Here is a 5,000-nt window from a genome sequence, read left to right as displayed (position 1 = left end):
AGACGAGATCGGGCGCGTTCAGGGTGGTATGGCCGTAGACGGAGGTGTGTTGTCGCTGTCGTGCCCCAAGAGCCGGCTGCTGCAACGCTGGCCTGCGCTCCTGCACGCCAGCCCGCACCCACGCCCCCACGCCCCCACGCACCTTCGCCCTCCGGAGTCCGAGTCCGGAAGTAAGGAAGGAAGGAAGGAAGGAAGGAAGGAAGGAAGGAAGGAAGGAAGGAAGGAAGGAAGGAAGGAAGGACGGACGGACGCACGGACGGACGAGCCCCTCCAAGCCGCCCGCCAGCCAGCCTGCCAGCTAGGCCCTCCTCAGCCCTCTGCCCCGGCTCGGAGCCGGGCTCCAGGGCCAGCAGCAGTCGCCAGCCAGCCCTACCCACCGACCTTGTCTCCCTCGTCTCCCGTTCCTCATCATCGGGCACCCTCACCGCGCCCCAACCGTGCCCCTGGCAGGTTTGTTGGCCCGCAAGCTGGCTCCTCCCTTGCCCGCCCTCGGCCTCCCTCGGTGGGGTATCCACGGGTGTCGGCTTTGACAGGGCCTCAGGGACTTCGAGGCACGGGTCGGCTTTGGACCCCGACTCTCCCTCCACCTGGGGACTGTTGCCAGGTAGAGAGCCAGCTCCTGGCCTCTGTCGTCCCGCGGGCCACTTGTGTCCCCTCTGGTGGAGGCGTGGCGGTTGGGTCCGGGGACATGGGCGGCGCCCGGGAAGGGATGATGGTGGGGATGGGGTGGGACTGGGATGGGGTGGCATGAGGAGTTCGCCGGGGAGGTGCCCAGATAGGCTCAGGCAAAGCGGTCGGATCGCTTGGGGCATCCTTCCAGACACTGTCTTGCTGGTGCCCTACCTACGGTGGTGTCTCGACGGGTCTGGTAGTGGCTAGGCGCTAGTCTCTCATCATTGGGGAACTGTAGTTTCCTCCTAATCCTCCTCCTCCTCCACCTCTTCCTCTACCTGTCCCCCCCCCCCCGCTCCTGCTCCTGCTCCTCTTCCTCCGCTCCCCAGAGTAAGCCCCTCCTCCTGGAGAATCTAGAAAGCCTGGGATTGGGTCTCTCTAAGAGACTGTGTGCCTGTGCGCGCGCGCGCGTGTGCTTCCTCGCCGTCCAGAGAAACCTTGGGTTCTCTCTTTGGAACTTGGAATGCCAGCTCCCAAGATTCCAGTTCTGCCCCAAGTCCACCCCCACCCCCAGTCCCACCCCTATCCCCTATCGTCAGCCAGCGGGGCCATCCAGTCCCCCATTGAAGATGCCTCCCCGTGATGTGGGCGGTACGCCCGCCCTGCGCGTGGGGGAGAAGAGAAAAAGGCAGGCTGTCCAGCGTGGAAGATGCTCCTGGGCCGACCGGTGGGGCCGAGGGAACTTGGAACTGGGTCTTGGCGCTCTCTGCTCGTGGACGGTGGCGGCGGGGGCAGGTCCCGGGCCAGAACTCTCTTGGGCTATGTATCCTTATTTCCAACGGGCCACCCGGCATCCCCCACCTACCGCTCCTTCCATCAAGGAAGAGTCAAGAAGGCACGTCTGTTCCTTCTGCACCCACCTCTGGGGCTGAGCAGGACCTTCCTGAGCCTGGACTGTCATAAGGATGCTGTCGACTGGCATCTGAAACTGTCAGCACAGCACAGCACAGGACAGCACAGCACAGCACAGCACAGACCTCTCGGCTTGGCTCTGGGTGATAGATAGATAGATAGATAGATAGATAGATAGATAGATAGATAGATAGATAGATAGATAGTTCCACCGGAGGGCTTAGGTGGAACAGCGCCTGAGCGTCCAGCTTCTTGACTCCATGCCCATCTTGGACCTCGGTGGTTGGCCTCCATCTCACAGATTCCATCCCTGCGCCCAGGCCTTGGCCTCTCAGGTTGGGTTCAGGAGGCAACCAACTGTTGATATCTGGCATCCCATCCCACCGGGGACAAGCCCACCAGCCGAGCGAGCCCTAGAGGGCACCCGTGCGTGGGAGCTGCCCCTCGTGCACGCGCGCATGCCCCTAGGCACTCGGGCCGGCGCACAAGCATACACACACACTCGAAACACACTCAAGCACGCGTGTAAGCACGCACGCGATCGGAGCCTACAGATAGACACGCAAGCACGTGGACACCCAGACGTACATCCACACGGGCACGCACGCACGCACAGCACACACAATCATGCAAGAATGCACACACTCCCGAGCAGAGACAAAAGCAGGCAAAACCCCAGACACGCATACGCACGCACAAGCATGCACGCACAACACACACACACAAACATAAAGGAGCCTAATGAGACCTACACGAAGACACGTGCACCCACATGGGGCTTCTCACATAAGCACGCACATTGCACATTACACACAGGCAAGCAGGCACACAGGCACGCAGGTGGGCGCACACCCCATCCCCGGGAGTGGGTGGGTGGAGCCTGCTTGCTCTTAGACCGCGTCCACCGCGTGCATTGCGTGGAGGGGGCGTGGCGATCTCTTCCTGAATGCATACACAGTGTTGTGCTGTGCGGGGCTGCTATGCCAGGCGCCCCTCGCCCCTCGTCCCTCGTCCTTCGCCCCTCGCTCCGGCTCCCGAGGGCCTGCCAGTGCCCGTCCAGCTCCCACCCGTGACACCCACCCCACGCAGCGAGTGAGTCTTCACTTCCTTCAGTGGTCCTGGCATTCCTTCCCCACTCGGGTGTTTCCCCTCGTGGGTGGGTTTCCTGCGTGCCTGAGGGCTCTGAGCGGTGGGTGGATTTGGAACCTTGTGAGAGGTGCGCCCTCTTTCCGGGGTGCGGATTGTCCTGGTGGTGTCCTGGTCCGGGCTGGCCATCGGCCCGCGGTCGCGAAGGCCAAAAGGGGCCAAAGAGGAGAAGGAAAAAACAAAAAAAAGCCTACAGCACCCGGTATTCCCAGGCGGTCTCCCATCCAAGTACTAACCAGGCCCGACCCTGCTTAGCTTCCGAGATCAGACGAGATCGGGCGCGTTCAGGGTGGTATGGCCGTAGACGGAGGTGTGTTGTCGCTGTCGTGCCCCAAGAGCCGGCTGCTGCAACGCTGGCCTGCGCTCCTGCACGCCAGCCCGCACCCACGCCCCCACGCCCCCACGCCCCCACGCACCTTCGCCCTCCGGAGTCCGAGTCCGGAAGGAAGGAAGGAAGAAAGGAAGGACGGACGGACGGACGCACGGACGGACGAGCCCCTCCAAGCCGCCCGCCAGCCAGCCTGCCAGCTAGGCCCTCCTCAGCCCTCTGCCCCGGCTCGGAGCCGGGCTCCAGGGCCAGCAGCAGTCGCCAGCCAGCCCTACCCACCGACCTTGTCTCCCTCGTCTCCCGTTCCTCATCATCGGGCACCCTCACCGCGCCCCAACCGTGCCCCTGGCAGGTTTGTTGGCCCGCAAGCTGGCTCCTCCCTTGCCCGCCCTCGGCCTCCCTCGGTGGGGTATCCACGGGTGTCGGCTTTGACAGGGCCTCAGGGACTTCCAGGGCACGGGTCGGCTTTGGACCCCGACTCTCCCTCCACCTGGGGACTGTTGCCAGGTAGAGAGCCAGCTCCTGGCCTCTGTCGTCCCGCGGGCCACTTGTGTCCCCTCTGGTGGAGGCGTGGCGGTTGGGTCCGGGGACATGGGCGGCGCCCGGGAAGGGGTGATGGTGGGGATGGGGTGGGACTGGGATGGGGTGGCATGAGGAGTTCGCCGGGGAGGTGCCCAGATAGGCTCAGGCAAAGCGGTCGGATCGCTTGGGGCATCCTTCCAGACACTGTCTTGCTGGTGCCCTACCTACGGTGGTGTCTCGACGGGTCTGGTAGTGGCTAGGCGCTAGTCTCTCATCATTGGGGAACTGTAGTTTCCTCCTAATCCTCCTCCTCCTCCACCTCTTCCTCTACCTGTCCCTCCCCCCCCCCCCCCCCGCTCCTGCTCCTGCTCCTCTTCCTCCGCTCCCCAGAGTAAGCCCCTCCTCCTGGAGAATCTAGAAAGCCTGGGATTGGGTCTCTCTAAGAGACTGTGTGCCTGTGCGCGCGCGCGCGTGTGCTTCCTCGCCGTCCAGAGAAACCTTGGGTTCTCTCTTTGGAACTTGGAATGCCAGCTCCCAAGATTCCAGTTCTGCCCCAAGTCCACCCCCACCCCCAGTCCCACCCCTATCCCCTATCGTCAGCCAGCGGGGCCATCCAGTCCCCCATTGAAGATGCCTCCCCGTGATGTGGGCGGCACGCCCGCCCTGCGCGTGGGGGAGAAGAGAAAAAGGCAGGCTGTCCAGCGTGGAAGATGCTCCTGGGCCGACCGGTGGGGCCGAGGGAACTTGGAACTGGGTCTTGGCGCTCTCTGCTCGTGGACGGTGGCGGCGGGGGCAGGTCCCGGGCCAGAACTCTCTTGGGCTATGTATCCTTATTTCCAACGGGCCACCCGGCATCCCCCACCTACCGCTCCTTCCATCAAGGAAGAGTCAAGAAGGCACGTCTGTTCCTTCTGCACCCACCTCTGGGGCTGAGCAGGACCTTCCTGAGCCTGGACTGTCATAAGGATGCTGTCGACTGGCATCTGAAACTGTCAGCACAGCACAGCACAGGACAGCACAGCACAGCACAGACCTCTCGGCTTGGCTCTGGGTGATAGATAGATAGATAGATAGATAGATCGATAGATAGATAGATAGATAGATAGATAGATAGATAGATAGTTCCACCGGAGGGCTTAGGGGGAACAGCGCCTGAGCGTCCAGCTTCTTGACTCCATGCCCATCTTGGACCTCGGTGGTTGGCCTCCATCTCACAGATTCCATCCCTGCGCCCAGGCCTTGGCCTCTCAGGTTGGGTTCAGGAGGCAACCAACTGTTGATATCTGGCATCCCATCCCACCGGGGACAAGCCCACCAGCCGAGCGAGCCCTAGAGGGCACCCGTGCGTGGGAGCTGCCCCTCGTGCACGCGCGCATGCCCCTAGGCACTCGGGCCGGCGCACAAGCATACACACACACTCGAAACACACTCAAGCACGCGTGTAAGCACGCACGCGATCGGAGCCTACAGATAGACACGC

General features: G+C 62.9%; 2 non-coding genes across 2 annotated transcripts in view; both read right to left on the bottom strand.

The window, feature by feature from the left end:
* Positions 1-40, bottom strand: part of LOC130864084 (5S ribosomal RNA) — a 119-nt gene extending 79 nt beyond the window's left edge. Inside the window, exon 1 of the ribosomal RNA XR_009055792.1 lies at positions 1-40. This exon is cut by the window's left edge and continues 79 nt beyond it. This is a non-coding gene — a ribosomal RNA (5S ribosomal RNA).
* A 2,817-nt stretch (positions 41-2,857) lies between these two features.
* LOC130864083 (5S ribosomal RNA) lies at positions 2,858-2,976 on the bottom strand. Its single transcript, XR_009055791.1, has one exon. It is a non-coding gene; the product is annotated as a 5S ribosomal RNA (ribosomal RNA).
* Positions 2,977-5,000: the final 2,024 nt, after the last annotated feature.

Source organism: Chionomys nivalis, chromosome 21 (assembly GCF_950005125.1).
Source record: "Chionomys nivalis chromosome 21, mChiNiv1.1, whole genome shotgun sequence".
In the NCBI taxonomy this organism is placed as follows: domain Eukaryota; kingdom Metazoa; phylum Chordata; class Mammalia; order Rodentia; family Cricetidae; genus Chionomys; species Chionomys nivalis.
This window is presented reverse-complemented; position numbering and strand designations above follow the sequence as displayed.